General features: G+C 38.6%; 1 long non-coding RNA gene across 1 annotated transcript; it reads right to left on the reverse strand.

Moving 5' to 3' along the window:
• Nucleotides 1-10,876: 10,876 nt before the first annotated feature.
• LOC143676255 (uncharacterized) lies at nucleotides 10,877-15,050 on the reverse strand. Its single transcript, XR_013171953.1, has 3 exons — nucleotides 14,993-15,050; nucleotides 13,964-14,150; nucleotides 10,877-10,945 (listed from the first exon to the last, which is right to left on the reverse strand). It is a non-coding gene; the product is annotated as an uncharacterized LOC143676255 (long non-coding RNA).
• Between the last annotated feature and the right edge of the window lie 2,131 nt (nucleotides 15,051-17,181).

Below are 17,181 nucleotides of genomic sequence, written 5' to 3' on the forward strand. Positions count from 1 at the left end.
GGGGCACCCTGCCTTCCAGATAAATTTGGTTATTGGTTTTTTTTTTATTTTTGAAATATAAATTTTGGGGATTTTAATTGGTATTGCATTGAATTTATAAATCAATTTAGGCAGAATTGACATCGTATGTATATTTAGTGCTCCAATCCAAGAACACAGATATGCCCTTCCATTTATTTAGATATTCTGTGATTTCTTTTAGCAATTTCATGTAGTTTTCTTTGTATAGGTCTTTTGTATCCTTAGTTAAATTTATTCCTAAATATTTTATTCTTTTGCTTGCAATTGTAAATGGAATTTTTTCCCCATGATTTCCCCCTCAGATTGTTCATTACTAGAATATAGAGACATTACAGATTTTTAAGTGTTGATCTTGTTACTTGCCACTTTGCCGCACTCATTTATTAGCTGTAGTAGTTTTGCTGTGGATTTTTTTGGGGGTTTTTGACATACAGTATCATATCATCTGTAACAGTAAGAGTTTTACTTCTTTCATTCCAGTTTTGATGTGTTGTATTTCTTTTTCTTGTCTAATTGCTCTGGCTAGAACTTCCAACACAATGTTGAATTACAATGGGTTCATGGTCAGGTTTTGGTTCATGTGTCAACTTGGCCAGGTGGTGGTACCTGTTTGTCTGGTTGGGCAAATGCTGGCCTGTCTGTTGCTATGAGGACGTTTCATATAATTAAAGCATGATCACACTGACTACATCCTCAGCTGATTCCATTTGTAATCAGCCAAGGGGAGTGTCCTCTTTAAAGAGTAATTCTTAACTAATCACTGGAAGACTTTTAAGGAGGATTCAGAAGAGACAGGTTCTCTTCCCGCTTCAGCCAGCAAGCCTCTCCTGTGGAGTTCATCCATACCCTCCATCAGAATCATCAGCTTCACAGCCTACCCTACAGATTTTGAACTCTATGTTCCCATGGTTCTGTGAGACACTTTTATAAATTTTATATTTGTGAATATATCCTGTTGCTTCAGTTTCTCTAGAGAATCTAACTAATACAACTTGGTACCAGGAGTGGTTCTTAAGAAACAGAATCTTAAACATGCATTTTTATAGATGGTTTTCTAAACTGACTGGACTCAAACACACTAAGTACTCTGATTCCCATAATTAGAATGACATTGCTAATCCATGGAGTGAATTGACAAAAGAGATAGTCAAAATATCACCCTTTGATTCTTCTGATGCTTTGCTTGTATGAAGCCAGGCTCTGGTGGATACTGTTTTTGATACATTTACAGAGTTTTGTGGAAATAGTAAGTATTGAGGTGTTGGCTAGTTGTTGTTAGATACACCGTATACATTAATGAGTGAAAGGGATAGGCTTACGGCTTCAAATGAGAAGCTTAAGCGCCATCTGACAGATGTAGATGTTTCTATGAGTGTCCTGAAGGAAAATCTTATTTCCTGTAGCTGTAGACTTGAGATCTCTGAAAACCAGACTCAGAATCTTATTGTTAGAGTAGCAACTTTACAATGTAACTGAAATCTCAATCTTGCATGGTGTCTGCTGTTAAAGTGAGGGCATTGATTGGAGAGGAGTGGGACCCTGAAAAATGGGATGGCGACATATGGATTGACAATGATGTCGGGGATGAGGTTGAAACCCTAGGTCATGCCGAGTCTTCTCTAGATAACCTTGTAATAGTCTGCCCTGAGGATATAGCTGCCCCACATCCAGTCTGCTTTGAGGAGACTCCACCTGAAGGGATTAGGGCTACAGTGATTAATCCTGTTTCACCAGATGAAACTGGAAATGAATGCCCTGAGGCAGATGGCTTGGAAGATATTTCTAATTCTTTTCAGGACCCACCTCCACCACCCCTCATTTCTTCCAGACCTATAACTAGACTAAAGTCTCAACAGGCCCCTAACTAAAGATGAGGTACAAAGTATTTCACATGAGGAGGTACGTTATACTCCGAAAGAACTGTGTGAGTTTTCTAATTTGTATAGACAGAAATCAGGGGAATATGTGTGGCAATGGATTTTAAGGGTGTGGGATAATGGTGGGAGGAATATAAGGCAGGATCAGGCTGAATTTATTGATATGGGCCCACTAAACAGAGATTCTGCATTCAATGTTATAGCTTCAGGGGTTAGAAAAGGTGTTAACTGTTTGTTTGGATGGTTGGTTGAAACATGGATCAAAATGTGGCTGACATTATCTGAGGTTGAAATGCCAGAACTGCCCTGGTATAATGCAGATGAGGGGATCCAGAGGCTTAGACAGACTGGAATGTTAGAGGGGCTCTTACATCCCAGGAATGTCCAGAGGATGCACCTTTTACCAGAACAGTGAGAAATAAATTTGTGAGACTAGCGCCATCATCCCTGAAGATCTCTGTAGTTGCACTTCTCTGTAGGTCAGATATTACTGTAGGAACTGCTGTCACTGAACTGGAATCCTTAAACATAATGGGGATGACTGGATCCCGAGTTGGCAGAAGCAAGGTGTCAGCACTTAATCGCCAAAGACAGGGTGGACGTGGCTATTATCATAGACAGCAAACTCAAAGAAGGAGTCAAAATAATCTGACTTGCAGAGATTTGTGGCATTGGCTAGTAGATCATGGGGTACCTACAAATACAATGGATAGGCAGTCTACCAAATTCTTGTTAGAGCTGAATAAACAAAAGAGCTCTAGGTCAAGTGAACAGAAGTCTAACCTGAATTACAAAAACACAGAGTCACAGCCCCTTAAAAAATTTCCAGACTTTGACAGTTTACAGACAGAGAGCCCCTTGAATGAAGGGGAGGCCAGGTACCTTTGGAGGAGAACTCTGTTACACTGCCACAAATCTAAACTGTTTCTCTTCCTCCAAACCTTCCCCAAGGAGACCAATAGCCTTTTACCAGCATACTTGGATTGGAGAAAAGAAAATGATCAGATATTTCAGGGGTTATTAGACACTGGTTCAGAAGTGACATTAATTCCAGGGGACTCAAAACATCACTCTGGTTCTCTACTCAGAGTGGGGCTTATGGAGGCCAGGTGATTGATGGAGTTTTAGCTCATATCCATCTCACAGTGGGTCCAGTGGGCCTCTGGACCCATTCTGTAGTCATTTTCCCAGTTTCAGAATGCATAATTGTAATAGGCATACTGAGCAACTGGCAGAATCCCTACATTGGCTCTCTAACTCATGCAGTGAGGGCTATTAAGTTGGGAAAAGCCAAGTGGAAGACCCTAGAACTGACCGGACCTAACAAAATAATAAATCAGAAGCAATATCTGATTCCTAGAGGGATTGCAGAGATTACTGCCACTGTTAAGGAGTTTAAAGATACAGGGGTGATGATTCCCAACACCTCCTCATTCAACTCTCCTATTTGACCTGTGCAGAAAACAGATGGGCCTTGGAGGATGACAGTGGATTATCATAAGCTCAACTGGGTGATAACTTCAATTGCAGCTGCTGTTCCAGATGTGGCATCATTGCTTGAGCAAATCAATACATCCCCTGGTACCTGGTATGCAGCTATTGATCTGGCAAACGCTTTCTATTCAATAGCTGTTAGTAAGGACCACCAGAAACAGTTTGCTTTCAAGTGGAAAGGTCAGCAATATACTTTCTCTGTCCTACCTCAGGGGTATACCAACTCTCCAGCCCTATGTCATAACCTTGTCTGCGGGGACTTTAATCATTTCTCCCTTCCACAAGACATCACACTAGTCCATTATATTGATATCATTATGATTGGACTTAGTGAGAAAGAAGCAGCAACTACTCTAGACTTACTGGTAATGCATTTGCCTGTCAGAACATGGGAGATAAATCCAACCAAAATACAGGGGCCTTCCATCTCAGTGAAATTTCTAAGTGTCCAGTGGTGTGGGGCATATCGAGATATCCCTTCTAAAGTGAAGGATAAGTTGCTACATCTGGCCCCTCCTATGACCGAAAAGGAGGCACAATGTCTTGTTGGTCTTTGGATTATGGCGACAACATATTCCTCATTTGGATGTGCTACTCTGGCCGATTTATTGAGTGACCAGAAAAGCTGCTAATTTTGAGCAGGGACTGGAACAAGAGGAGGCTCTGTGACCAGGCTGCTATACAAGCTGCTCTGCCACTTGGACCCTATGATCCAGCAGAGCCAATGGTGCTGGAAGTGTCAGCGTCAAATAGAGATGCTGTTTGGAGCCTTTGGCAGGCCCCTATAGTGGAATCACAATGCAGACCCTTAGGATTTTAGAGCAAAGCCTTACCATCTGCTGCAGATAACTGCTCTTCTTTTGAGAAACAGCTTTTGGCCAGTTTAGAAAACCATTCATAAAAACACATTTTTAAGATTCTTTTTCTTAAGAACCACTCCTGGTACCAAGTTGTATCAGTTAGGATTCTCTAAAGAATCCCGAATCAACAGGAAATATTCACAAATATAAAATCCCTAATCACTTACTCATCAGTCAGTCACATAGCTTTGGTCATTATAGCTATTATAATCCTGAGCCTTGGTAGAGACTGAATGCCTAACCTTGGGCCATCAAGTTACCATGAGACCTGAGTTGCCTATCATTAGCTGGGTGTTGTCTGACATACCAAGCTATAAAGTTGGGCATGTACAGCAGCACTCCATCATAAAATGGAAATGGTATATATGAGATAGGGCCAGAGCAGGTCCTGAAGGCACAAGTAAGTTACATGAGGAACTGGCCCAAATGCCACGGCCTCCACTCCTGCCACATTACCTTCCCTTTCCCAGACAAGAGCTGTGGCTTCTTGAGGAATTCCTTACAGTGAATTGGCTGAGGAAGAGAAAACTCAGGCCTGGTATGCAGGTACCACTTGAAAGTGGACAGCTGCAGCACTACAACCTCCTTCTGGGGTGTCCTTGAAGGACAGTGGTGTGGGGAAATCCTCCCAGTGGGCAGAATTTCAAGCAGTACACCTGGCTGTTCATTTTGCTTGGAAGGAAAACTGGCCAGAGGTGCATTTGTATACTGACTCATGGGCTGTTGCTAATGGTTTGGTTGGATGGTCAGGGACTTGGAAAGAATGTAATTGAGGAAGAAGTATGTGGATAGACCTTTATGAGTGGGCTAAAAACATGAACATACTTGCGTCCCATGTGAATGCACACCAGAGGGTGACTTCAGCAGAAAAAGGTTTTAAAAATCAAGTGGATAAGATGACCTATTCTGTGGATACCAGTCAGCCTCTTTCCCAATAACTCCTGTTATTGCCCAATGGGCTCATGAACAAAGCGATCCTGGTGGTAGGGATGTAGATTATGCATGGAGTCAGCAACATGGACTTTCACTCACCAAGGCTGACTTGGCTGTAGCCACTGCTGAGTGTCCAATCTGCCAACGGCAGAGACCCACACTCAGCCCCCAATATGGCACCATTCCCTGAGGTGACCAGGTGGCTACATGGTGGCAGGTTGATACATTGGACCACTACCTTCATGGAAGGGGCAGAAATTTGTTCTAAATGGAATAGACACATACTCTGGATATGGGTTTGCTTTCCCTGCAGGCAATGCTTCTGCCAAAACTACCATCCATGGGCTCAGAGAATGCCTTATTCATCATCATGGTATTCCACACAGCATTGCTTGTGATCAATGACCACACTTCACAGCAAATGAAGTGTGGGAATAGGCACATACTCATGGAATTCTGTGGTCTTACCATGATCCCCATCATCCAGAAGCAGCTGTATTGTTGGAAAGGTGGAAAGACCTTTTGAAAACTCAATTATGGTGCCAACTAGGTGGCAACACCATGAAGGGCTGGGATAAAAATGTTCTCCGTGAAGCTGTATATTCTCTGAATCATAGTCTGCTATTTCTCCCATATCCAGGACCCATTGGTCCAGGAACCAAGGTGTGGAAATGGAAATGGTACCGCTCACTATTACCCCTAGTGATCCAGTAGGACATTTTTTGCTTTCTGTCCCTGCAACCCTGAGCTCTGCTGGTCTACAAGTTTTAGTTCCAAAAGGGTAAGTGCTTCCACCAGGAGAAACAATGATTCCATTGAACTGGAATGTAAGACTGCCACCTGGTCACTTTGGGCTACTCATGCCCCTGGACCACAAGCCAAGAAGGGGATTACATTACTAGCTTGGGTGATTGACCCTATCAGGGGGGGAATAGGACTGCAACTACACAATGGAGGTAAAGAAGAGTTTTTCTTGGAATATAGGAGATCCCCTTGGGCGCCTTTTTGTACTATCATGCACTGTGATTAAAATCAATGGAAACCTGCAACTACCTAATCTAGGCAGCACTACCAATTTTGAAACTTCAGGAATGAAGTTTAGGGTCACCACACCAGGCAAAGAACTATGGCCAGCTGAAGTGTTTGCTGAGGGTAAAGGGAACATGGAATGGGTAGTTGAAGAAGGTAGTGATAAATATGAACTACGACCACATGGTCAGAAATGAGGACTGTAATGCTGTTTTATTCATGTTACACTATTTAAGTTGTAAGATATCAAGTTTAAGAGTGAATATTACCCAAGGATTTGCACCCTATTCTGGAGAGATTTAATGTGTTTCCAGTTATATGCAGGATAGTTGAGTATTATTAGGTGAAAGAAAAAAATGTGTGCTTTATTGTTTTTTATTTAGAAATTAAGTATGGTTTAAGGTGGTATGCGCAGCTGCCAAGTTGACAAGGGGTGGACTGTCATGGTCTGGTTCATGTGTCAAGTTGGCCAAGTGGTGGTACCTGTTTGTCTGGTTGGGCAAGTACTGCCCTGTCTGTTTCTATGAAGACATTTCACAGAATTTAACCATGATCATGTCAGCTGCATCCACAACTGATTCCATTTGTAGTCAGCCAAGGGGATTATCTTCTGCAGTGAGTGATGTTTAATCTAATCACTGGGAGCCTTTTATGGAGGATTCAGAAGAGATAGACTCTCTTCCTGCTTTGGCCGGTGAGCCTCTCCTGTGAAGTTCATCCAGACCCTCCATCGGAATCATTGGCTTCACAGCCCATCCTGCAGTTTTTGGACTCTGCATTCCCACAGTTATATGAGACACTTTCATAAATTTTATATTTGTGAGTGTTTCTTGTTGATTACATTTCTCTAGAGAACCCTAACTAATATCCTACTCTCTTCTACAGCTAGAACAACCAGAGAGGATCAATAATGAAGTAGAGCACCTAAACAATGTGATAAATTAATTATATCTAACAGATAACTATAGATCGTTTCACCCCCAAACACCAGGCTATATATTCTTCTAAGTGGTCATAGAACATTCTCCAGAATAGATTATATATGGGGGCACTAAACAAGCCTTAATAAAACTAAAAGGACTGAAATTATTCAAAGTACTTTCTCAGACTGCAATAGAATAAAGCTGGAAATCAATAACCACCAAAGAACCAGAACTCTCACAAATATATGAAGGTTAAATAGCACACTTCAAAGTGGATAAAGGAAGAAATTGCAATAGCAATTTGCAAATATCTGGAGATGAAAGAAAATGAGAAAACAACATATTAAAACTGATGGGATGCTGCAAAGGTAGTGCTGAGAGGGAAATTTATTACTCTTAAATCCCTATATTAAAATAAAGAAAAACAAAAGTTGAGGACTTAACTGTTTACCCAGAGGAACTAGAAAAAGAACAGCAAACTATCCCCAATGCCAATAAAAGAAGAGAAATAACAAAGATTAAAGCAGAAATAAATTAATTGAAAAGCAAAAAACAATAATGAGAATCAATGAAATAAAAAGTTGGTTCTTTGAGAAAATCTTTAAAATCAATGGACCCTTAGCTAGGCTGATAAAGTAAAATAGAGGATGCAAACAAATAAAATCAGAAATGAGAGAGAGGCCATTACCATGGACCTTGAAGAAATGAAGAAAAAATCATAAGAAGGTACCATGAACAAGTATATGCCAACAATCTAAACAACTTAGAGGAAATGGACAAATTCGTGGAAACACACAAACAAGCTACACTGACAGGAGAAGAAATAGAAGATCTCAACAAACCAATCAGAAGTAAAGAGATTCATTCAATCATAAAAAAAAACTCCCTACAAAGAAAATCCCAAGGCCAGATGGCTTCACAGGGAAATTTTACTCCAAACTTTCCAAAAGAGCTAACACCATTCCTGCTCAAGCTCGTCCAAAAAATTGAGGAAAAGGAAGATTACCTAACTCCTATATGAAGCTAACATCACCCAAATATCAAAACCAGATAAAGATACTACAAGAAAGGAAAAACACAGGCCAATGTCCCTAATGAATACAGATGCAAAATTATCAACAAAATGCTCGCAAATTGAATCCAAAGGCACATTAAAAGAATTATACACCATGACCAAGTGGGGTTCATTCCAGATATGCAAAGATGTTCCAACACAAGGAAATCAAACAGTATAATAAAACACAGCAACAAATCAAAGGGGAAAAATCAAAGGCTCATCTCAATTAATGCTGAAAAAGCATTTGACACAATTGTGCATCCTTTTATAATAAAAACACTTTAAAAGCTAAAACTCAGGGCAGGCCATGGTGGCTCAGCAGGTAAGAGTGCTTGCCTGCCATGTCTGAGGACCTGGGTTTGATTCCCGGTGCCTGCCCATGTTAAAAAAAAATAAATAAAATAAAAAATCTAAAACTCAAAGGAAATGTCCTCAATAACATAAAGGGCATATACGAAAAACCCGCAGTCAGCATCATACCCAATGATGAGAGACTGAAAACCTTCCCCCTGAGATCTGGAATAAGGCAAGGATGCACAATGTCAGAACTATTATTCAACATTGTGCTAGAAGTTCTACTTAGAGCAATTAGGGAAGAAAAAGAAATAAAAGATAGACACACTAGTGGTCAGTGAGAGGGAGGAGTAAGGTGTATGTGATGTATGAGTTTTCTTTTTCTGGAGTGACACAAATGTTCTATAAGTGATCATGGTAATTAATACACAACTATGTTTGATGATATTATGAGCCATTGATTATATACCATGTATGGACTGTATGTGTTGAAGATTTCTTGATGAAAATGTTTTTTAAAAATAGCATGGTACAGGCACAAAGATAGACATATTGGTCAATGAAACAAAGTGAGAATTTGGAAATAGACTCCCAAATGTATGGTCAATTGATTTTTGACAAGACCCCCAAATCCACTAAATGGGGAAAGAATAGTCTCTTCAATAAACGGGATTGGGAGAACTGGATATTAATATCCAAAGGAACGAAAGAAGACCCTTACTTCACATCCTATACAAAAATTAACTCACGGTGGATTAAAGACCTAAACATAAGATCCAGTACTATCAAACTCCTAGAAGAAAATATAGGAAAACATCTCCACAATCTACTAATAGGAGGTAGCTTCTTAGACTTTACACCCACAAGAAACAAAAGAAAAAATAGTAAATGGGAACTCCTCCAGATTGAACAATTCTGTGCTTCAAAGGACTTTGCCAGAAAGGTGTAGAGATAGCCATCACAATGGGAGAAAATATTTGCGAATTGTCAAAATTGAGACTGAGGATCATTGTACAGCAAAGTTAGCATGTTGTGAGACATCGAATACTTCATATAGAGTACCTAGTATGTGACTATGAATATATCTAAAAAATATGCATAGTCGAAATAAGTAAACCAATAGAAGGACTCAAGTGCTACAGAAGAGATATGGAAAGAGGGCTTACTATTCAGTGTCGGTAGGGAAGTAGAATGTGCAGCCCCTCTGGAGGGTAATGGAGCCACAGGAGGCTAAATATAGGATCACCAAAGGATTAGGCAATCCCACTACTAGGAATATACTCAGAAGAACTGAAAGCAGAGATGTGAATAGACATTTGAACTCTGATATGTATAGCGGCATTGTTCATGATAGCTAATGAATGGAGGTGGCCGAATGGGTAAAGACTGAGGAGTGGAAGGGCGAGCTATGAGATATACATACAATGGAATATTGTGCAGCTATAAAAAGGAATGAAGTCATGAGGCATACAACAACATGAATGAACCTTGAGGACAGTATATTGAGCAAAATAAGCCAGAAACAAAAGGATAAATGTTGTATGGTCTCTTTTAAAAAGCTAGGGTTAGATGTAAGCTCTTAGAGTAGTCACATTTATTCCTGAGTTTTAAGTGTAATTTCTGAATCCTGAGATGCTGTGCTCTTTGTGTATAACTTGTTAGTTCCCTGGATCTTTAATACTTGTGTGGCAAGTAAGACACAGAGTTAGAGTTCTACAGCTCTGAAAGCCAGCATTACCCTATACAGTAACTGCTAAAGAACATGAAAAAGAAATCAGACTTTAATTAGAATATGAATTAAGCTGATATGGTTGAGAATAAAATAAATCAGAATACAAGGTAAAGGATGATATTGTCTGTATTTTAAAACTTCAACTTTTATTTGAGACCAAAGGAAGAGACGTTTATTTGGCCCCAAATTTAAATTTTCTGTAGCACGCTATCTAACTTAACCAGTCTGGCCAGTTTATTTAAACAATCTAAATATATGGAGCCTAGAATAGGGAATAAGATCTGATGATTCTGTATAGTTTACTGTAATACCATCATATAGTCCAGAGTATTTTTGACAGATAATAAAAAAGTATTTTCAAAGTCCCTTGAGGGGCTGGAGAAAAAATGAGAAACTATTCAACTTCCCCACTGGGAAATTCCTGATATTCTCTCAAGCATTAAGGACTCCCAATTTAATAAACCAAGCCCTTGATCTTGAGGCTGGCCCTTATGAAATTTATTTCTGTAATGGAGAAGCTAAGCCTACTTATAAATACACCTAAGAGTAAACTCAAGAGAACCTCTTTTGTTAGTCAGATGTGGCCTCTCTCTAAGCCAAACTCTGCAAATAGACTCATTACTCACCCCTTTATGTGGGACATGACTTTCAGAGATGTAGGTCTTTTTGCAACATGGGAAATAACTCCAGTGATGAGCCTGGCCCTGATGTGGATTTGAGAATGCCTGCTTGACCAAAAGGGGGAAAAGAAATGTAACAAATAATATTTCAGTGGCTAAGAGATTTCAAATAGAGTTGAAAGGATATACTGGACGTGCTCTCATGCAAGCTTTAGCCAGATTTTACAAAGTGCCATGGTATGCCAAGCCCCAACCAACAATATTCCTGAAAGCCTTAAAAAAAAAACCCAGAGCATGAAAGTTTTACTTATTAATTTTATTTTCCACAAATTTAAAACCTCCAGACTGTTCCTATGCCAGGTAAGTCCTGAAACTTAGAGTTACCAGTCTCTCCCAGAATGTCAACCAGTTGCATTTCCATACCTCATAATTCAACACCCCTTTTCAATATGAATGAGTTAGAATGGTCATTGCCAAAATATTCCAGAAGATTGAGAGAATGATCAAATGAGAGGAAGGAGTTGTAATAGAGAAGTTAGGATTTGACAAAGGATTATAATTACTGACTCATTTTATAGGTATTTCTTTTTATTTTCTGGTGTATTAGAATAGCCAGAAGAAATAGATGAAATTGTAGAACTGTAACTCATACAGTACTTTGAAATTTGCTGTATAATTACTTGTTAAATTATATTTTGGATTTATCACTTTTCTGGGTATATGTTATATTTCACAATAAAAAATGTTTAAAAAAATGTACTGGGATCCTTCAGTTCAAGTTATTAGACCTGAAGAGCAATCAAACCAACATGCATTCCTATGTCCTTTGGTCAAGTGAATTTGATCAATAATTCCCTTAAAACCAATCAAACAAAAATACACAGGATATGCTCAAAGGTGGACAGAGAGGTTCTCTTCAGCTGATCAATATATAGTTAATTTTTTGAAGGGTGCTGTTTAATCTACAAATATTTTGAGATTTTCCAGCCCCCTTTCATTCATTGGTTTCTAGTTTAATTACATTATGATCTGTGAACAGACTTCATATGATTTCTAGTTTTAGAATTTGATAAGAATATTATATGTAACAAAATGTCGTCTCTCTTGACGAACATTCCATGAAAACTGGAGAAGACTCAACTGTTGTATGAAATATTCTATACATGTCAATGATATAAAATTAATTTGATAGTGCTGTCAGGTCAATTATAAACTTACTGATTTTCTTCCTGCTCAATCTGACAATTACTGAAAAAATTATGTTAGCATATGCAACTAAAATAATGGAAAAAAAATTAGTCAATAGCTGTGGTCTTTGGGTTGGCAATCTGATATTGCATCAAAGTCCCTATCCTCTTGGCTTCTGGCTGGAGGGAATTGGGTGTTGTATTTGGTATATCTGTCACAGGTTATAAAAATTTAAATTCATTTTATTCTTCAAAAACATTCCATGTGCCCATGCAAAGCCGTGATCAAATTAGTAAAGGTGTTCTTTTGATTAATCAAGTGCAGCAGTGGGCTCTCAAAAAATTCACAAATCATGCTTTGATACTAGGTTGCCATGAACATAGTCATAGAAAAGTGGTCAAAATTCTAGAGGTAACTGGATACCCTTCAGACGTTTTTGTGGGGTTGTTGTTTGTTGTTCACTTTTTTGTTTTTCTTTTATAGGAATCTGTGTTTTTGAGATATGTCTTGGTGTTTTCTCTAAGGAAAGTGTTTTGGGAAGGAATGGAAGTGTGTTGGGAGAATGTTGTTTGTTTGCCATAATCAAGTGACTGAGAAAGCAGGGAAAAATATCAGGATAGAGTCTGGCCTGGGAACAGAAGGTATTTCTGGGAAAAGTTGGTGAAGGCAATTCCATGTCTCTGCCCATATACATCTCTGTCACTTTCTTTTGTCTGTAACAGTGTGGTGTAGAGCATGGCTTTGAAGTCAGAAAAATTTAGACTCATGTCTATATTCTGACCCTCTCTGGCTGTGTGTCTTTAGCTTGTTATCTCTCTGTGCTTAGTTTTCTTATCTGACATTGGAATTTACAGTATCTAACGTGTAGGGGTTGTTATATTAAATAAAGTAAATTGAACTGGCTGGTTTAATATCTGGCACATCTTTGGTTCTCCATAAATATTAGCTATTTATTGACTGTTTTTCCCTTGCAGATCAGCTGTTGACTCTCCCCAAGACCTCCTGTGCAGCTTCCATAATATAAAGGTAGTTACTTCCCTTACATCTTTCTTGGCCTTTCACATTATAGTGTAATTATTTATTTAATGTCTCCTACACCTCCTGTGAGCACCTTAAAAATCTATCCTATTCATCTCTGCAACCCAAGTGATGCCCACAGAATGCGACAATAATATTTAACAATAAATATTTTGAGTATCAATATATCAATGGGTTTTGAAGACCGAGACAGTGGTACATAATGATTCTACAGTATAACTGAAGGATAAAGGGATGAAGTCAACCATAAGCAGTGAAACATCCAAGATAGGCATGGGTGCTATGGAATAGATATGGCTGGTTTCTGGAAGATGAGGGTTAAAAAGGCTACAGGCAGTGAAACAAGGCTTTTTAGTGTATATTATCAATGAGACCAAATTTAACATTCTTTCCAGATGGCACTGGAACCAATTCAAATAAAGTTGGGGACAAAAGGCTTTTTTTTTTTTTTACAAAGCATTTTGTATGTCTTTCAACTTGATACATGACTGCAGCCCCATTGGAGCCAAATCAAACATTCAAGCAAGAAGCTGTTTTTCTTTCTGGAGCCTTTTGAGGCCTCATTCTCTACTGGAATGTCATGAGTACCTGTTTTCAACAAAACCCCAAATTCATTAAGCCTAGAGCAGCCCCACAGCCTCAGAATGCCTCATTCTCAGATAACAAAAACAGCTGTTACATACCCACCAGCCCCACATGGATAAAAAATCTGGCAGGTTTTTCCCTCACGCCCCCCATCTGAGCTCAGTGAAAGCCCTTGGCATCCCCAAATGCCTTGCCACCCACCCATGCTGAGTTAGCCACCAACCACAGCTATGGCTATTTCAGTTAACCTCACAGGAAAAGTTGCTGTGTGCTTATGAGGGATCTGAAGATTCTCAACACCATTATGCTTACCTGACTCCTTTTCAAATTCAGAGCACTTTCTGTGTTCCCGTTAGGCCTAGGCATTTGTGTACTTTTCCTTTATTGGAACTGGCAACATGAAGCTATTTAAACACAGCTCCATCTGTCAGAGTTGGGTCCTGCAGGTAGAGTGTCGTGTTTGATTTCAGATTATCATTTGTTGTGTTGTCAAGAAGGGCTTAGGGGAGAAAGAGAAAAAAAAAAAGTGCCTGCATTCAAACTGTTCTCTGGTTAAACTGTACAAAGAACTTATTTGCAACTTTGACATGACTCTGATCTGTGTTCTTCATATTTCCAGCCAGTCACAGCAAAAATCTAAGTGATATTTAAAAAGCAAGCTCAAAAGACTCGTCCATGCTGTAAACACAACCTTGATGCCAAGCTTTGGAGACCACTTTGGGTTATTACTCATCCATAAAACAATCAAAGAGAGGAAATCTTATCCTTGGTGGGTCAAAGCCTGAGTGTAAATAGGACCAATGAACCCTTGGTTAACTCTGACTTTGAGGGAGTTACAAATACCCTCTGTAAGTGTTCATAAAGATAGGATGGGCTAGTTAAAAAATCCTGCTTCTGGGTATCTATGTCAAGGAGATGATTCAAATTCAGTTTAAGCTTTAAGCACTGTTCTTCACAAAATTATTTAAAATTGCAAGCCAATGCAGAAAAGATAACCATTCAATTATTAATAATAGGGCAGGAGAATGTTGATAATTGTTGAAGCACATGGGTGAATTGTGCTGTTTTTTGTTGGGAACTTTTGAAATTAACTAATAAAAAGTTTAAAATATAATGTTAAGCAATCTCAAAAACAATGGTTATAAAGACTGTAATGCAGATAATATTCAGCAAAAATCAATATAAAATTACAGGTACAGTATTATTAGCATGTAGTAAAAATACAAAGAAAATAATGGAAAAATTATATATCAAAAGGTATTTGGAAGCATACAGGAAAAAAGATATTGAGAGATTCTGGTTGACCAAGATGGTGTAATGAGATGTTTTAGGGTGCCATACCTCCACAGAATCTTTGAACAACTAGGAAAAAATGTCGGAGTCCTCTTCCTCAAAATTCTGGAAAATAGTTAAAGGGTTGTGATAACTGGGAGAGTACAAACCCAGAAAAACACAGTTTTAAAAACAGCAGCAGAAGCTCACGATAGCACTTTTGGTCCCACTCCACCCCCACCCCCCCCACCCCCAGTGTGGTATGGAGCCAAATTGCACTCACATTGTGGGTCTTGTCTCTGTTCTAGAAAGATCAGAGTCACCCCTATAAGCATATTAAGATGCCTGTATGTGAGTTCTAGTCTGTCATGTGGCAGCCTGAAAGACTGAACCAGGAAACTCTTCTCTGGCTCCCCCTCCCAGAACTTGCCTTGCAGGCAGAAGCATTTTGTGGACAGAATTAAGAAACAACTAAGTCAAAGAAGTCTGGGGCAAAAGATTACCAGCTTTAAGACATAAAATAGGGCATGAGTGGTGGTGGTGGTGGTTATATTTTATAGAGAGTAGAGGGGATATTTGAATTCCTTTAAACAGGGGAATTCCTAACATGACAAGTCTATGACAAATAAACACAAGCCCAGAACAAATAAGCACAAGGTCAGGACAAGATGAAGTTTCAGCTACTCTGCAAATAAACTCACTACCCTTCCCACTTCGTGGTTCATGACTCCCAGAGATATGCCTGGGCCTGCCTTCATGCAATGGAGAATAATTTCTTCATGAAAAGGGGGGCAATAAATGAAACAAAACAAAGTTTCTGTGGCTAAGATATTTCAAATAAAGTCGAGAGGTCATTCTGGAGGTTTTTCTTATGCGTTATGTAGATACTCCTTTTTAATTTCTAGTGTATTAGAATAGCTAGAAGGAAACAACTGAAACTGTTGAACTGTAATCCAGTAGACTATATTCTCGATGATGATTGTATAACTATATAACTTTTAGTGTGTGACTGTGTGATTGTGAAAACCTTGTGACTGACACTCCCTTTATCCAGTGTATGGGCAGATGAGTTATAAAATAAAGACAAATAAATAAATTTTTATTTATGGGAGGATAAGGGGTATAGGATGCTTTGGGAGTTCTTTTTTACTTTCACTTTGATTTTTGTTTTTGGAGTAATGAAAATGTTCTAAAATTGATTGTGGTGATGACTGCACAACTGTATGCTGATACTGTGAGCCACTGATTGTATACTTTGGGTGAATTGCTTGGTGTGTGAATATATCTCAATAAAATTGGATTAAAAATCAATTGAGCATGAATAGCACAGTACTGTGTGAGCATAGCACAAACTGTAGGTGCAATTAACAAAACTGAGTATGAATATGGTTGAAAGAGGAAGGCTAGAGTCATGTATGTTGTCAGAGAAAAGCTAGAGGATAAAAACTGGGACTGTGTAACTTACTGAAATCTATTAACAATGATGGTGGTTAATTGTATAAAGAGAAGAACGTCCTTACATGAACTAGAACAGACATAAGTCACTATTACAAGATGTTAATAATGGGTTGGAATATTGGAAAAAATATGATTAATAAAAACTAAGTCTAAAGTTAGAAGTAACATGTAACATTCTTGCATCAGTTGTAACAAAAGTACTATGCCAAAACTAAAAATGTTAATAATAGCAGGATTTAAGGGATGTGGGATTTTTTGCTTCAAAAGAAGTGAGAATTTTCTCATATTAACTGTAGTGGTAAATGCATAACTATATGACTATACCAAGAGCCATTGATTATACACTTAGGGTGGATTGTATGATGTGTGACTGAAAGTATTAAAAATAAAATGTATGGAAAAGAGGTATGAGATGTTTTGAGTTTTCTCTTTTACTTTTATTTATGTTTTTGGAGTAATGAAAGAATTCTAAAATTGATTGTGGTGTATGATGATACTGTGAGCCATGTGGTGTATGAGGATACTGTCGGTGGATTATATGATGTGTGAGTATACTTCATTAAAATTGCATTAAAAATGATATGACCACATTTTTAAAAAGATACAGGCTCAGAAAAGATAGAGAGGACCCAAGTTTCACTTTTGCTTTGGGGTGATCTTCTTGATGGAAGAGCTAAACTCTGAAGGAGAGCACAGCTGATGCAGAGTCAATTCTGAAAGACTGAGAAAGGTGTTGTGGCATTTTTTTTGGTTTTTCTTGTGCTTTGTTTTGCTTGATTTGTTAGCTCCTGGCACTCAAG

The sequence above is a fragment of the Tamandua tetradactyla genome, chromosome 3 (assembly GCF_023851605.1).
Source record: "Tamandua tetradactyla isolate mTamTet1 chromosome 3, mTamTet1.pri, whole genome shotgun sequence".
NCBI lineage: Eukaryota > Metazoa > Chordata > Mammalia > Pilosa > Myrmecophagidae > Tamandua > Tamandua tetradactyla.